Raw genomic sequence first — 18,847 nt, forward strand, 5'->3', positions numbered from 1 at the left:
AGGGATGCGGTCTGGGCCGGCAGCCTTGCATGGGTTAACATGCTTAAATGTTTTACTCACGTCAGCCACAGAGAAGGAGAGCCCACAGTCCTTGGTCGCGGGCCGCGTCGGTGGCACTGTGTTATCCTCAAAGCGGGCGAAGAAGGTGTTTAGCTTGTCCGGAAGCAAGACGTCAGTGTCCACGACGTAGCTGGTTTTTCCTTTTGTAGTCCGTGATTGTCTGTAGACCCTGCCACATACGTCTCGTGTCTGAGCTGTTCCACGTTGTCTCTATACTGACGTTTTTCCTATTTTATTGCCTTGCGGAGGGAATAACTACATTGTTTGTATTCTGCCATATTCCCAGTCACCTAGCCATGATTAAATGCGGTGGTTCATGCTATCAGTTTTGCATGAATGCTGCCATCCATCCAAGGTTTCTGGTTAGGGTAGGTTTTTATAGTCACAGTAGGTACAACATCTCCTATACACTTCCTGATAAACTCAGTCATCGAATCAGTATATTCGTCAATGTTATTCTCGGAAGCTACCCGGAACATATCCCAGTCCGTGTGATCAAAACAATCTTGAAGCGTGGATTCCGATTGGTCAGACCAGCGTTGAATAGTCCTTAGCATGGGTACTTCCTGTTTCAGTTTCTGCCTATAGGAAGGGAGGAGCAAAATGGAGTCGTGGTAAGATTTTCTGAAATGAGGGCGGGGGAGGGCCTTGTAGGCAAGTTGGAGTAGCAGTGGTCGAGTGTTTGCAGCGCGAGTACTACAGTCGATGTGTTGATAGAACTTCGGCAGCCTTTTTCTCAAAAATCTCCAGCTACAATAAATGCGGCCTCAGGATATGTGGTTTCCAGTTTGCATAAAGTCCAGTGAAGATCTTGGAGGGCTGTCGTGGTATCGGCTTGAGGGGGGACATACATGGCTGTGACTATAACCGAAGAGAATTCTCCTGGGAGATAATACGGTCGGCATTTCATTGTGAGGTATTCTAGATCGGGTGAAGAAAAAGACTTGTTCCTGTATATTATCACAATCACACCACGAGTCGTTAATCATGAAACATACACCCCATTCTTCTTCCTGGAGAGATATTTATGCCTGTCTGCGTGATGAACTGAGAACCCAGCTGCCTGGACGGACTCAGACAGTATATTCTGTGTGAGCCATGTTTCCGTAAACAGAGTATGTTACAATCCCTGATATCTCTCTGGAAAGAAATCCTCGCCCTGAGCTCATCAATTTTATTATCCAGAGACTGAACATTAGCGAGTAATATACTCGGAAGCGGTGGGTGGTCAGACTAGAAGACCACTCCGAGTACCTCTCATCCGCCGGCTGTGTTTTGGGTTGGCCTCTGGAATCAGTTCAATTGCCCTGGGGGGTGCGAACAAAGGATCCGCTTCTGGAAAATCGTATTCCTGGTCGTAATTCTGGTAGTGTTGGTGATTTACCGCTGCTCTGATATCCAATAGTTCTTCCCGGCTATATGTAATTACACAAACAAATCTGGGCTAATAATGTGAGAAATAATATATAAAATATAAAAAATACTGCAAAGTTTCCTAAGAGCTAGAAGCATGGCAGCCCTCTCTGTCAGTGCCATTTTCACAACAGCAACCTTTCCACATGAGAAAGGTTATCGACTCCTCATGTAGCCTATTACCGGCAACTTCAGGAGAGTAATGGCAGAATCTACGAAAGCCAGCAGGAGCGGGAGGAGAATAGTTGGATCAGGTTAACCTGTTAGGGCTAGGGGGCAGTATTGACACGGCTGGATAAAAAACGTACCCGATTTAATCTGGTTACTACTCCTGCCCAGTAACTAGAATATGCATATAAGTATTGGCTTTGGATAGAAAACACCCTAAAGTTTCTAAAACTGTTTGAATGGTGTCTGTGAGTATAACAGAACTCATATGGCAGGCCAAAACCTGAGAAGATTCCATGCAGGAAGTGGCCTGTCTGACAATTTCTTGCCCTTCTTGATTATCTCTATCCATTACAGAGGATCTCTGCTGTTACGTGACACTTCCTACGGCTCCCATGGGCTCTCAGAAGGCGGCAAAAAGCTGAATTGTGGCTTTGCAGGCTCTGGCTGAAAAAAAGTAGCGTGTTTGGGTAGTGGCTGGTTACAGTACTGTGAGACTCAGGCGCATGCCCGCGTCGACCCCATGCCTTGTTTTCTTTCGTCTGTTTACCTAAACGCAGATTCCCGGTCGGAATATTATCGCTTTTTTACGAGAAAAATTGATGATTTTAAACAGCGGTTGACATGCTTCGAAGTACAGTAATGGAATATTTAGACATTTTTTGTCACGAATTGCGCCATGCTCGTGACCCTTATTTACACTTCGGATAGTGTCTTGAACGCACGAACAAAACGCCGCTATTTGGATATAACGATGGATTATTTTGGACCAAACCAACATTTGTTATTGAAGTAGCAGTCCTGGGAGTGCATTCTGACGAAGAACATCAAAGGTAATCAAACTTTTGTAATAGTAAATCGGAGTTTGGTCAGGGCTAAACTTGGTGGGTGTCTAAATAGGTAGCCGTGATGGCTGGGCTATGTACTCAGAATATTGCAAAATGTGCTTTCACCGAAAAGCTATTTTAAAATCGGACACCTCGATTGCACAAAGGAGTTCTGTATCTATAATTCTTTAAATAATTGTTTCGTTTTTTGTGAACGTTTATCGTGAGTAATTTAGTAAATTCACCGGAGGTTTGCGGGGGGTATGCTAGTTCTGAACGTCACATGCTAATGTAAAAAGCTGGTTTTTGATATAAATATGAACTTGATTGAACAAAACATGCATGTATTGTATAACATAATGTCCTAGGTGTGTCATCTGATGAAGATCATCAAAGGTTAGTGCTGCATTTAGCTGTCTTCTGGGTTTTTGTGACATTATATGCTAGCTTGAAAAATGGGTGTCTGATTATTTCTGGCTGGGTACTCTGCTGACATAATCTAATGTTTTGCTTTCGTTGTAAAGCCTTTTTGAAATCGGACAGTGTGGTTAGATTAACGAGAGTCTTGTCTTTAAAATTGTGTAAAATAGTCATATGTTTGAGAAATTGAAGTAATAGCATTTCTAAGGTATTTGAAAATCGCGCCACGGGATTACACTGGCTGTTGCGTAGGTGGGACGATTTCGTCTCACCTAGCCCAGAGAGGTTAAGATTAGGGGGTTATCTAGATCTCTGGTGCTCGCTTGAGGCATTTGTCTTATTTCATCAAACCGTAAGCTTAAAGCATCAGACAAGCTCAATGCATATAGTTGATTTTATTAAAACACTTAAGGTGTGTCAATATATGGGAAAAATAAACATTTTGACCAATTGAACAGACGACGATTTTTTGGGGTCGGGGACAGCCCTAATATTGTAGAACACCTGATGAAACTAACACTGTAAACATTGATCAGTGTTTTTTGCTTATTGTTGCTCGTTGAAATATACAATCTACACAGGACCTTATAATCAGCAGGTTTGTATGGGGGGAGTTCCAGCTTGCCAGGTGACATCACCAGACGTCAAATTGATTAATAGACCAATAACAAAGAGAGTTCCAAAGCTTTTTAACAAAAAAATACTTAAAACCTCTTAGGAATCCCTTATATCCCATTCCCACTCGAATCCCATTAACGGGATTGATTTGACAACATCCAGTGAAATTGCAGCGCGCCAAAATCAAAAACAGAAATACTCATAATAAGAATTCATAAAACATACAAGTGTTATACATCAAAATACAGCTTAACTTCGTGTTAATCCAGCCGCAGTGTCAGATTTCAAAAAGGCTTTACGGCGAAAGCAGACCACGCGATTATCTGAGGACAGCACCCCGCGTACAAACACATGAAAATCATATTTCAACCAGCCAGGTGCGACACAAAAGTCAGAAATAATGATATAATTCCCGCCTTACCTTTGAAGATCTTCTTCTGTTGGCACTCCAAAATATCCCAGAAACATCACAAATGGTCCTTTTGTTCGATAAATTCCTTCTTTATATCCCCAAAATGTCCATTTATTTTGTGCGTTTAATTCAGAAATACACCGGTTTCAACTCGCCCAACATGCCTACAAAGTATCTAATAAGTTACCTGTAAACTTGGTCCAAACATTTCAAACAACTTTCCTAATCCAAACTTAGGTACCCTAAAATGTAAATAATCGATACAATTTAAGCCGGGATATACTGTGATCAATACCGGACGAAAACAAAGTGAAGCGTGTTCCAGGTCGTGCGCATCAAAAGACTTGAGTCCCTCTGAGTGACATATGGAAAGAACAGGACTAATTCTTAATTTCTCAAAAGAAAAACATCAACCAATTTCTAAAGACTGTTGACATCTAGTGGAAGCCATAGGAACTGCAAGCAGATTCCCATTAAAAAGAGCTTTCCATAGAAACCTAATGGAATACACATTGAGCTCAAACTGTTTTTTCCCTGGATGGATTGTGCTCGGGGTTTCGCCTGCCAAATCAGTTCTGTTATACTCACAGACATTATTCTAACAGTTCTAGAAACTTCAGCGTGTTTTCTATCTAAATCTACTAATAATATGCATATCCTAGCTTCTGGGCCTGAGTAGCAGGCAGTTTACTTTGGGCACGCTTTTCATCCAGACGTGAAAATACTGCCCCCTAGCCCAAAGAGGAATATGTTTTTTGCCCCCAATTTTTTGGGGTCCATTTTAATGGAAAACTATTACAGTAGGGTAATACATTTTTATCCAGAAATGATTTTATTGATAACAAATGGCTGCATTGGACCTTTAAGTGGGGGGAGGGGGGTTAATTAAATGGAATACACCCTCCTCTACCCATGGCTGAAGCTGCAGAACCATCCTATTTAGAATCAATAGAAGCATAGAGCAGACAGTGATTATGTGGGCTCCCACAAAATATGTCCTTGGGCTTTTCACACATCACATTGCACACCATGATGACTCTTTCTTTTAAGATCCGAAACTGCAGATTATAGCATACAAATCTATTTTTCCATTTCTGTATGCTTTTCTGAATCTATTCACTGATACGCTACACAGTGGTGACAGAATGCACTTGACAGTCAAAGGAAATGGAAAACAATGTTAGAATTATCAATTTTTTTCAAATTAGGTTAATTGGTAGTGAGAACTCATGAAATGCACTTTACTTAAAATCTACAAGGATAACCTAGTTGAGGTATATGTTGCCTGGAGACAAACCGTACATTCTGGTAATCTCGTCCTAAAATCAATGAAAGGAAATGTTATGGTACTTTCTGTGTCTCAATGTACAACATATATTTCCCTGCATGGTGGTCTTTTTGAAAATATTCTAGGAAAATGAACAGAAGTATATTAGGATGAGCAGCCTAAATTGATTAATAACTGGCCATAAAAGTCCTTGTTTTACCAGATTTTGCAATTCCCTAATCAAAATGCTCTGCCATTAGTGCTAACGCTCAATTTTGGGATTCAACATGCTTTTCATGGACATCTAAGGTGATCTTGAATCAATTAACACAATCAGCAAAATAATGAAATTAGAGCTGAACAAAGGCCACATGACATTATTATGGATTAGAGATTGTAATTAATTATAAGAATATTGCTTTGATCAGAGACGAGGGGAAAAAACGGTCTGCAGCAGGGAAATACAACACTATGATGATTGAATAAGTTGACCCATTAATTAGTTCTCTCTACTGAATAGAATATATGATCATGATTTAATTCAGTCGTACTGCACATAATTAACTTGAATGCATGAACATATGGAGAAGTGTTAAGATCTATTCCTTACACTCTTAGAAAAGGTGTTTTATAGAATCTCAAAGGATTCTTCTGCTGTCCCTATAGGAGAACCCTTTGAAGAACCCTTTTTGGTTCTAGGTAGAACCCTTTTGGGTTCCATGTAGAACCCTTTCCAGAGGGCTCTACATGGAACCCAAAAGGGTTCTACTGGAAACCAAAAAGGGTTTTTACCTGGAACCAAAAAGGGTTCTCCTATGGGGACAGCTGAAGAACCCTTTTGGAACGCTTTTTTACTAAGAGTGTACAGCTCTATTGTTATTAGTGTTTTTAAGAGTCTGACCTCCATTAACTTCCCACAGAGAACATTTATACCTGTGAGGTGTAACACACTGGTCAGCTTTCAGTTAGCATCTTCACAAATAGAAGAAGAAGAGTTATGTTTATTCAACATCAGAAGAAGAATTAAAACACAGGCCATGTTAGTAAGTAGCGATCTTATCTGCACAGTCTGGGCGAGGGCCATATTAAACAACAGCATTGCATTTTGCAAGTGTCTTTACAGGTGATAAGTAGCCCTATGAATCTGCATGCAGTGTGGTGGGTGAGTGACTGAACCAGGGGACTAAGTGGGCAGGGCCCTGCTCAGCCCAGTGAATGAGTGGTACAGTACAGTATTTCTCTCCAGACAGACGGTGGAACTTTGGCAAGGCTGTTTGTTAACAGGACATGTGTCACCTGCTGGCTGGGCCACAGGTGATCCAATCGTCCGGCTAATAAAAATGTAAGACCTTAATGGGCTAAGTTCCAATAGGCAAGCTCAGCAGAAAAGGTGTTGGGTTTTGTCAACTAGTAGAGCCTCCCGTGCTGCCTTATTGAAAACGTGAGGAGAATTGCTATCAGTAAAACTATCTGCTGCATGCTCAAATGGGCAGTGTTTTTGTCCCTTTCTACTGAACACATTTATCATTGTGCTCATGAGCTCACACAAAGAAATTACACTGGCGCACTGGGCAATTGGGCAGCTGTACAATCAGACACACTAATAATCAAAATGATCCATGCCTCTGGTAATGACTCTATTGGCTATTGGAATTGTAGGGAGGAAAGATATTTCATTTATGCCAGCTGCAATTTGTGATTAATTTTGCATGTTGTGAACCGACACACAAACACAACTGCCATTTGGTAGATCTCACAACAAATCCCTCAGTATCTAAAGATCAGCTTGTCAACCTATCGATCTAACCATCTCATGTACGGCCTTCAGTGCCATATGAATCCACCTCAGGTTTGGATATTTTATCTCATCTCAACCATCTGATCTCTGGGGTGCTTACATCTCAATTTCATATGAAATAATAGTTTCATCAGAATGTGGCCATCTATGCATAATACAGATGTTTTATTGTCACATACTCTGGATAGGTGCAGTGAAATGTGTTGTTTTCAAGGGTCAACCATGGTGTTGACATCAAACCCTAGAACAAATTCCACCCATTTTTTCACCTTGTCGGCTGAGGTATTTAAACCAGCGACCTTTCAGATACTGGCCCAATGTTCGCTAGGCTACCTGCCACCATGGCCATTATATGAAGTGGCATTCACTTGGGTTTTCATCACATAACTATCGTGCACCCCAACTGAAATAGTGTCTGATTTCATAGCTGTTTTTTGTAGATGATTATTTATGGCGCTCAAATGACATTACCCCATTATGGGCCTGGAGTAAGTTTCAGGCTTCTGGGACAGATCAGAATGTTGTTGGATCCAATAGCTGTTAGATAGGAACTCACTCGCTTGGCCTTTTAACACCATAAGCAAGGTTGTGTATTCTCACACAGGCATTGGTTACTGTTGTCCATTATTCTACACAGAAGCACTTAACCATCTAATTCTGTACTTATTGTCCTAATGGAAATATTTTTCTGTTGTGTCCTCCCTCTAGTTACAAAGAGAGGGGGGGGTGGGGGGGTGAATGAAGTTACAGTAAAGGAATCAGCCTTGTTACAGTCTGGTCTCTTGTGCAGTAAGCACACAAACTATAAAAGAGAGAGACCTTCCTTCCTCTATAAACCCTGAGCAGACAGTAAATATGGGTCCAGTTTAAAGCAGTGCACTGTGTCAGGCTCAGGCCACAGTAAAAGTCACTTACCTTCCTTTACCCTGGCCTTGGATGGCCATACGGATACTCATACTGAGCACACTGCTGTTGACCAGATACATTCGAGGGAGATCTGGAGTGTTGAGAATTGAGACGATATCTCCTTTGGATCTCTGATCTGAGCTGCACCACTAAAGAGTTGAGCTGCACCACCTCCACAGGGTTCAGGATACATAACACTCAGCAAAAAAAGAAACGGCCCTTTTTCAGGACCCTGTCTTTCAAAGATAATTCGTAAAAATCCAAATAACTTCACAGATCTTCATTGTAAAGGGTTTAAACACTGTTTCCCATGCTTGTTCAGTGAACCATAAACAATTAATGATCATGCACCTGTGGAACGGTCGTTAAGACACTAACAGCTTACAAACGGTAGGCAATTAAGGTCACAGTTATGAAAACCAGTAACTGGAAAGTCGCAATATTGAATCCCCGAGCCAACAAGGTAAAAAATCTGTCAATGTCCCCTTGAGCAAGGCGCTTAACCCTAATTGCTCCAGGGTCGCTGTTGATAATGGCAAACCCTGGCTGTGACCCCTCTCTCAGGGTAGTTGGTATATGCAAAAAAAGCAAATTGCAATTCACACATGTATAATACATAGTTTTACATCTGTGAAATAGGACAAATATAAGCACCCACCAAATTATTATAATAAAAGTGACTAAGAAAAAACCTTACCTAAAGCCTGGAGCAGAGGAGAGGTTTAGAGAAATATCTAGGGTATGCCTTTGGAAGGAGAGAGACTACAACCAACACAACTGTAGAGCAATGTTACTGAGGCATTCTGGGTCATGATGTTGTATAATCAGAGGTAAAAACCTGTCCAGGAAAACCTTTGAAAATCAAATTAAATCACTTAACAATTCATCATTTAACATCTCTCCTCTCACAAGAGGTGAAACAAGTAATCTGCCCACTCACCTGCCAAGCATTCTAACACACTCAACTCTGAAGCTTTAGTAAAGACCTGGCATCTCTGCAGGTCCCTACTTCCACCCCCCATTCCCCTCCTCTGAGCAGCCTCTGAGTCATAGCATCCTGCACCTGCTGATTTGTCAGGCCACGCTGCAAACATTAGTTCACTGTTGTCCATCAGCACACATAATGAAGCGTAATAGCAGATAATGTGCTCACTGATGCAATGCCTTTTAAAGATGAGGCAAATTGATTCCCCTAAGTAGTTCATGCTATTGGCATTCAGAGTGTGCATCCGCTCCCGAGTACACTCACATACACGCACACACATACATACATATACACACACTTCCCAATTTCTCCCACAGCAGACAGCTCCAAGTTTAATTTAAATCAGTTTTCAGACCAATGTTTTGTAGACTGTTCTTGGTGGGAGGCAAATGATTAAAACAAATTACAAAGGGAGAAGCAAGATTATTTATCTGGCGTTACAAGTATACACAGGCACAAACAAACATACTGTATACACCAACACTCGCAAACACACAGCTGTGCACTGCCACAGACACACACAAATGCACGCAGACACGCACGGACACAAACACGGCCTCAATCTAGAAAAATCAGAGACCTTACATGAAGGAAGCATGAAATCAAAAGCTGTTATTCCATCTTTGTATTGATGCTAATATTGACTCAGTGCCCTGTGTTCAATCTGCCCTTCTGAAGGCACTTCTTTCTCTGTTGTCAGAGGTCATGCTAAAGACCTCTAACGACAGCTTTCTGATCACACAGAGGTGGTTTCAAAAGAACTTCTAAGACCCGAGCCTCACTTCATAATGTCTCAGTGTATTGAGTGTCATCATGAAACACTGCATTGTGTTATTGAGCTACCTTCAAACTAATGCATCTCTCGCTGTTTTAAATATGAACTCTACACTTGTTTGGATGAGGAGGCTATTTATAGATCATTAGATGGGGACATAGTAACCATCAGGTTTTAAGAGGCTTCCCTCTAATAGCAAGTCACTGTGTGACTCCCATCAATCTATGTCAAAATGCAAGCTATGTGGCGAATCCTTTGACATCGATCAACAGTACATAGGCTTGTCACGGTTGTTGTCGGTGAAGGAGGACCAATACGCAGCAGGTACGTGTATGCTCATCTTGATTTTTATTAACTACAAAAATGAACATACAAAATAACAAAACGAAAGAACAACTACAAACAGTCTGGTAAAGCATACGGCTTACACACAGAACAATCACCCACAAAATACAAGACAAACACACCCAACTAATATAGGACTTCCAATCAAAGGCAACACCAAACAGCTGCCTTCAATTGGAAGTCCAACCCCAATTAACTCAACATAGAACCAGACACACTAGACTAAACATAGAAATACCTAAACATAAACCAAAACCCGGAAATACTAAATCAAACACCCTTTTAACAAACACACCACCCCGAACCACATAAAACGAATACCCTCTGCCACGTCCTGACCAAACTACAATACTAATTAACCCTTATACTGGCCAGGACGTGACAGTACCCCCCCCTTAAAGGTGCTAACCCCGGAAGCACCTTAAAAAACAAAAACAACAAAAAAAACAACCCCCAAACATTACCCAAAAGAAAAATTCCCCCTTACTAAAGGGAGGGAAGGGAGGGTGGCTGCCGTCAACGACGGCACTGTGCAACACCCCCCCTCCCCAACCCACCTATTTTTTGGAGGTGGCTCCGGCTCAGGCCGTTCCAGGCTGTCTGGGCAGTCTGGCAGCTCGGGACAGTCTGGGCAGTCTGGCAGCTCGGGACAGTCTGGGCAGTCTGGCAGCTCGGGACAGTCTGGGCAGTCTGGCAGCTCGGGACAGTCTGGGCAGTCTGGCAGCTCGGGACAGTCTGGGCAGTCTGGCAGCTCGGGACAGTCTGGGCAGTCCGGCAGCTCGGGACAGTCTGGGCAGTCCGGCAGCTCGGGACAGTCTGGGCAGTCCGGCAGCTCGGGACAGTCTGGGCAGTCCGGCAGCTCGGGACAGTCTGGGCAGTCCGGCAGCTCGGGACAGTCTGGGCAGTCCGGCAGCTCGGGACAGTCTGGGCAGTCCGGCAGCTCGGGACAGTCTGAGCTCGGGACAGTCTGGGCAGTCCGGCAGCTCGGGACAGTCTGGGCAGTCCGGCAGCTCGGGACAGTCTGGGCAGTCCGGCAGCTCGGGACAGTCTGGGCAGTCCGGCAGCTCGGGACAGTCTGGGCAGTCCGGCAGCTCGGGACAGTCTGGGCAGTCCGGCAGCTCGGGGCAGTCTGGCCACTCCGGCAGTTCGGGGCAGTCTGGCCACTCCGGCAGTTCGGGGCAGTCTGGCCACTCCGGCAGTTCGGGGCAGTCTGGCCACTCCGGCAGTTCGGGGCAGTCTGGCCACTCCGGCAGTTCGGGGCAGTCTGGCCACTCCGGCAGTTCGGGGCAGTCTGGCCACTCCGGCAGTTCGGGGCAGTCTGGCCACTCCGGCAGTTCAGCGCAGTCTGGCCACTCCGGCAGTTCAGCGCAGTCTGGCCACTCCGGCAGTTCAGCGCAGTCTGGCCACTCCGGCAGTTCAGCGCAGTCTGGCCACTCCGGCAGTTCAGCGCAGTCTGACCTCTCTGGCGACTGTTGACTGGCGGGCAGCTCTGGCGACTGTTGACTGGCGGGCAGCTCTGGCGACTGTTGACTGGCGGGCAGCTCTGGCGACTGTTGACTGGCGGGCAGCTCTGGCGACTGTTGACTGGCGGGCAGCTCTGGCGACTGTTGACTGGCGGGCAGCTCTGGCGACTGTTGACTGGCGGGCAGCTCTGACGACTGTTGACTGGCGGGCAGCTCTGACGACTGTTGACTGGCGGGCAGCTCTGACGATGACTGTTGACTGGCGGGCAGCTCTGACGATGACTGTTGACTGGCGGGCACGATGACTGTTGACTGGCGGGCACCTCTGACGATGACTGTTGACTGGCGGGCAGCTCTGACGATGACTGTTGACTGGCGGGCAGCTCTGACGATGACTGTTGACTGGCGGGCAGCTCTGACGATGACTGTTGACTGGCGGGCAGCTCTGACGATGACTGTTGACTGGCGGGCAGCTCTGACGATGACTGTTGACTGGCGGGCAGCTCTGATGATGACTGTTGACTGGCGGGCAGCTCTGATGATGACTGTTGACTGGCGGGCAGCTCTGATGATGACTGTTGACTGGCGAGGCTGGGTTGACGCACTTGTAGCCTGGTGCGTGGTGCTGGTACTGGGCTTACCAGATTATGTACACGCACCTCCAGGCTAGTGCGGGGAGCGGGCACAGGACGAGTCGGACTGGGTTGACGCACTTCCGGGTCCGCACGAGAGACAGGAGCTGGAAACCCAGGGCTATGGAGGCGCACAGTCGGTCTCGATCTTACCTCCTGCACAACCCGTCTTGGCTGGATGGAACTAGTAGCCCTGTACGAGCGGGGTGCTCGTACAGGGCAGACTGGGCTGTGCAGGGGCCTGATGGTAGCCGTGCGTAGAGCGGGAGTTGGGTAGCCTGGTCCTCGGAGGCGTACCGGCGACCAGATGCGCTGCGCAGGCATCCTCCTACCAGGCTGGATGCCCGCTCTAGCACGGCGCCTGCGAGGGTCTGGAATAACGCGCACCGGACTGTGCGTGCGTATGGGTGAGATAGTGCGCTCCTCAGCGAAACATAGCGCTCTCCACCCCATACGCTCCTCCATATAACCACGGGTAGCTGGCTTCCGGCTCTTCTTACGCCTAGCCAAACTACCCGTGTGCCCCCCCAAAAATGTTTCTTGGGGGTGCCTCTCGTGCTTCTCCTTCAGCGCGTACTTGGCCTCGTACCACCGCCTCTCTGCCTTGGCTGCCTCAATTTCCCACTGCGGGCGTCGATAATCCCCAGCCTGGTGCCAAGGTCCGGCCCGTCCAGAACTTCCTCCCAGGTCCATTTCTCCCGCCAGTCCAACTCGAATTCCCTCTGCTCCTTCTTCTGCTGCTTGGTCCTTGAGTGGTGGGTGATTCTGTCACGGTTGTTGTCGGTGAAGGAGGACCAATATGCAGCAGGTACGTGTATGCTCATCTTGATTTTTATTAACTACAAAAATGAACATACAAAATAACAAAACGAAAGAACAACTACAAACAGTCTGGTAAAGCATACGGCTTACACACAGAACAATCACCCACAAAATACAAGACAAACACACCCAACTAATATAGGACTTCCAATCAAAGGCAACACCAAACAGCTGCCTTCAATTGGAAGTCCAACCCCAATTAACTCAACATAGAACCAGACACACTAGACTAAACATAGAAATACCTAAACATAAACCAAAACCCGGAAATACTAAATCAAACACCCTTTTAACAAACACACCACCCCGAACCACATAAAACGAATACCCTCTGCCACGTCCTGACCAAACTACAATACTAATTAACCCTTATACTGGCCAGGACGTGACAAGGCTACAAAGATAGTGTGGTCGGCGGTAAGCATGCTGTGTGATTGAATTGTTTGTAAGTAGGGCACGTTCCTTTAGTGAACTTGCCTTTCTTTATGATACTACATGTCCTGGGGAAAATATCATTTTAAGTCAGTATTCTAGCTTTGGTGGTAATCCGATTTGCATATAAACCATCTAATACTGAGGGATGATAAATTATGAATGACTTATAACCACACTAATTATAGTCTTACAATGATTGCTGAAATCATATTGGGCTCTATTTTCGGCTGGCGTTAAGACAGTACAATTGTCAAACGCATGTTTGTTTGAAATTTCGTCTGTTAAAGCCGGCGCTCTTCTATTTCCAAACCCAGGCGCCAGGATTGGTAATTTACCTGTTTTATATGAGCTTGCTTGGACTGAGGTGGGAGGGGTGGCAGTATCTGAGGTGTGTCCTTAAAAACGTGCAAAGTGCCAATATCAGTGTGTTCTGGTGGGGATATTTAACCTCTATGGGATCGGTCTCTCCTCACGGGACGGTTGAGCTAACGTAGGCCTCAGGACTACCTGGCATGATGACTCCTTGCTGTCCTAAGTCCATCTGGCTGTGCTGCTGCTCCAGTTTCAACTGTTCTGCCTGCGGCTATGGAACCCTGACCTGTTCACTGGACGTGCTACCTGTCCCAGACCTGATGTTTTCAACTCTCTAGAGACAGCAGGAGCGGTAGAGATATTCTCAATGATTGGTTATGAAAAGCCAACTGACATTTACTCCTGAGGTGCTGACCTGTTGCACCCTCGACGACTACTGTGATTATTATTATTCTGACCATGCTGGTCATTTATGAACATTTGAACATCTTGGCCATGTTCTGTTATTATCTCCACCCGGCACAGCCAGAAGTGGACTGGCCACCCCTCATAGCCTGGTTTCTTCCTAGGTTTTGGCCTTTCTAGGGAGTTTTTCCTAGCCACCGTGCTTCTTCACCTGTATTGCTTGCTGTTTGGGGTTTTAGGCTGGGTTTCTGTACAGCACTTTGAAATATCAGCTGATGTAAGAAGGGATATATAAATACATTTGATTTAATTTGATTAATGTGAATAGCATGAGGTTGTAGGTAACAACATTTTTCCCAGGACATAGACATATCTGATATGGGCAGAAAGCTTAAATTCTTCTTAATCTTACTGCACTGTCTAATTTATAGTAGTTATTACAGTGAAATAATAGCATGCTATTGTTTGAGGAGAGTGCACAATTATGAACTTGAAAATGTATTAATAAACCAATTAAGCACATTTGGGCAGTCTTGATACAACATTTTGAACAGACATGTAATGGTTCATAAAATGCAAATTTTTTCTTTGTATTATCTTTTACCAGATCTAATGTGTTATATTGTCCTACATTAATTTCACATTTCCACAAACTTCAAAGTGTTTCCTTTCAAATGGTATCAAGAATATGCATATCCTTGCTTCAGGTCCTGAGCTACAGGCAGTTAGATTTGTGTATGTAATTTTGGGCGAAAATTTAAAAAAAGGGTTGGATCCTTTTAAGACCAACCAAAAGCTGGTCTTAGTGTTAATTTAACCCTTGTGTGATGTTCATGTTTTTGTTATTCACATAATGTTCGCAGGTCATATGGACACACAACATTATTGGGTATTTAAAACAATACAACCATAACAATTTCCGTAAGAATATTTAATACTGTTACGGCTGTCGTAGAGACGCAGCGTGGTAAGTGTTCATACTTTATTATAGATAACAAAACACTTGAACAAAAGAAACAAAACGAAAGCCAACAGTTCTGTCAGGTCACTGAATAACAAAACAGAAAATAACTACCCACAAAACACAGGTGGGAAAAGGCTGCCTAAGTATGGTTCCCAATCAGAGACAATGATAGACAGCTGCCTCTGATTGGAAACCATACCTGGCCAAAACATAGAAATAAAATACATAGAATGCCCACCCCATATCACACCCTGACCTACTAAACAAAGAAAAACGTCTCTCTCGGGTCAGGGCGTGACAAATACTTAATACTTAGATGTTGACTTATATCAATTACAAACAATATAGACAGCATACATGGTTAATATTTGTAAGGAAACATTTTACATCCAGTATTTTATGGAAATGATCATGAGCCCCATTGAAGACACAATAAGGCCGGTCTACACACCACATGAGGGACAGAGTTGTACTGTGCGTGTGTTGCAAATGTATTTCTTGCACTTTCTGTCCTTCTTGGGTCCACACACATCACACTGCTTCTTCTTGTTGCTACCGGCTGCAATCTAGAATAATGAAAACACTTAGTTCAGGAATTTAACTAACATCTCCCTCACTCACATATCTAGTTACAGCAGGCCAAGGTAGGAGAGTCAGACACACACACATGCAACAACATCACTCACACGTACTTCTGGTATTGGAGTTGTTGGTTCTGTGGGTCGGGCAGATGGGGCACCAGCATCCTCCTCCTGAATCCGCATGATAGCAGCAGAAGCTGGGGTCCTTGGGATATCATACCTCCTGTGGATTTGAGGTCTTACCAATGCCTTGGCCAGATCCTCGAGAAAGAGCTGTCTCCTCTGGAGCTTCCCTCTGTTCCAATCTGGGTTCAACGCCATCCAGATGACAAACACGTTGTATGCCGAGATGTCCAAGATGTTGAAGAATATCACAAGTGACCAGCGTAGGGTTCTTCTTTTGCAGCTGTAGCCAGTCACCAGCTTGTCTAAAATGTCCACCCCTCCTTTTGTGGCAATGTAATCCATTATGATTCCTGGTTTTTGAAGTTCCTGGCCACAGATTCTCCCATCCCTATGCAGTGTACTCATGAGTACCACATTTTTGCCTTTCTTTGTCACTTAGGACACTAGGGATGTGTCGGCCGTGAACACAAACTTAGAGGAATTTATAGGCCTGTTCCGTGCATTTGACAGCTAAGGTGGGAGCTCTGGCTTGTTTTTTCATATTGTTCCTACCATCATCAGCTTCCTCTTGAGGAGCTCCAGTCCCAGCTTGTGCGAAGTAAAACAGTTATCGCATGTGATGTTGTGGCCACAGAGTCCCTGTGTCATGTCCAGGACAACCTGCATCCCTTTGTTCTTCTCAGGGGCTCCTCCATCTGGCTTGCCCGTATACACTTGCAAGTTCCACGTATATGACGAAGCAGCATCACAGGCAGCCCAGATCTTGATTCCATATTTTGCGGTATGTACTGCCTGAAGGGGCAGCGGTCCCAAAATGGCATAAGCTATTCATAAACAGTAACGTTGGGCCCAGGGTTGTAAAACAGGGGAACACTGACCTGATTGCAGCTAGCTTGTGTCTCTGCCGCCGAGATTGTCTGGTGTCTGGGTAATCAAAGCTGATAATCCTGGAAATAATGTGGAAGTTTTCCAGAGACATTGCTGCACTGAAAAGTTCTCTGCCAGTTTCTGCATCCCACAGGGATTCTGTGGATTCCTCATTGAATCTGAAAACACCAGCAAGTATAAGAATCCCAAAGTATGCATGTAAATGAGTTTGGCCCATCTCCTTCCATCTCTCTCCAAAAACACACCTTCCCTCCAAATGAATGCAGTCCAGAATAGTTTTCTGTATGGTGTATGTGATGAACAGTTCAAAAGAAGACTATGTCCTGCACATGAGTGACCACCATCCGCGTTGGCCCTGGTTGCGTCCTTATCACATTGGCAGCCATGCGGGGTGGCTCATTCCTTGAGCAAGAAGACAGGTCAATCTCATCCTCTTCTTCCAACTGACTGTCAGACTCCCAATTGACAGATTAAATTCTTAATCTTCCAAAGTAGAAGACACTCCTTCCACACTAGCTTCTCTCTCTGCAAAAAATAATTCTAAGGCCCTCTGAGCAGAGATGATTTTTGCCATACTGATTGATTGTGGTTAGGAGCCACACATACAAAGCTATTTACTTGTTGTGTCCATCCCCCAAATTTGCACCTGGCTGGGGTAGTTTGGGAAAATACAGAATTTTTTTTACGATGTATCGAAATAATGTATTGTAATAACATTGTGCAGGTTCCCGCAAGACATTGCGTAGTTTCACACACTACAAAGGGTAGAGAGTGTGAGACAGGCAGACAGGCAGGGAGACAGACAGGTTCTTGGTGCTATGGCAGGCCAAGGGAGGAGGAAAAGACAGAGTGAAGGCACACAGCAAATCTTTTTGTTTCATTTTTGCTTGTTTTCACCTACACACACACTTTTCCACACTTGTATTACCCTTGGGTCCAGTGGGTGTGTAGGGGGGTGCACAGTGTGCACTCAATGAAAATGTGTTATTTTACATGTTCTTCACAGAAATGAGCCAAGGCCAATGAGTCTCAGGTTGAAAAAATAATTCATTGTATAATTTTTATTTTAGTAAACACTGAAAATGGGTCCCACAGACCCGAACACCACACAGGGGTTAAGGTTTTTTCCTGTAAAAATTGTTTGTTTTCCGTTTCGATTGACTACAAAACATATATACGTATAATGGTCTATTCGTGGGGTCTACCCATCATGCTCTTTCGTTATTCACAACTCACATAGGCCTACAGTACCTGCAGTGCATACTCCATTCTGCTCGTATCCACCCCCATTTCAATAGAGCGCATCAGATTTACCATTGCGTTAGGTTTGTTAAAATAGAGCCCTGTATGTTAATGACTTCTTGTTATGTATTACTTGAATATTTCTGTTTATTGTCCTTCAAATCTTGGATGCTAGGCCTATTCCTATCCTTTTCCCGTAATATTGTTCTTTTAAAAGGAGATGAATAGGCTGGGTTGCAGGAATCCAATACTCATAAACAAGATAAAATGGCATAATTGGACTTGATAGGGCAATCAGTTATGTATTGACATTCTGTTAGTACCCACTCATCAACTTAGCACAGCAGGAAAATATCAAAAGAGAATCAACACAGAAGAACAAACAATAATCAGGCCTAATCCTGTGTAATCCTATTCAGTCCAGATGGATGATTATGGCATACAGCAATGTTCTCTGATTCCAAAACTTGTTCGAACCCTGTTTAGATACCTTATAGTATTTGCCAATGGGAATTGCAAATCTCAACACTGACTCATGTTAGCAGCGTTGCATCAATAGTTACTAACACCGAGAGGAACATTCTCCTTTGTAATTAAATAAGAGGGGAATTTCCAATCATACAAAAATATATCTATACTATGGTAAAACATTCTTCCTCTGAGAGACTGGAATCTAATGAGACTGGATCTGTGTCACCCTCTGCTAGTGAGTAGTTTGTCATTCAGTGGTTAGTGATGAGTCTGGTGGAGGGGATTGTTCCATCTAACACATGTAACATCATACTTGGACGTCAAGAAATCCCAGTAGAAAATTCAATAAAATCTAAGCCAACAAATCAAGGTAGAGGGGTGGACTTGGATGTTGCGTCCAAGGAATAGATTGTCTAGTTTGATAAATTCGAGGAAATCTTCACCAAAAAAAACAAGGAAGAAAGGTGGACTTGGACGTTTCTTCAAAGGAATAAATTGTCTAGTTTTATCAC

General features: G+C 44.2%; 1 protein-coding gene across 2 annotated transcripts in view; it reads right to left on the minus strand.

Moving 5' to 3' along the window:
* The window catches only part of LOC106579906 (transmembrane protein 132C), a 228,908-nt gene that overhangs the window by 162,630 nt on the left and 47,431 nt on the right, over positions 1-18,847 (minus strand). The gene's annotated exons all lie outside the window — the stretch shown is intronic.

The sequence above is a fragment of the Salmo salar genome, chromosome ssa20, assembly GCF_905237065.1.
Source record: "Salmo salar chromosome ssa20, Ssal_v3.1, whole genome shotgun sequence".
Lineage (NCBI taxonomy): Eukaryota > Metazoa > Chordata > Actinopteri > Salmoniformes > Salmonidae > Salmo > Salmo salar.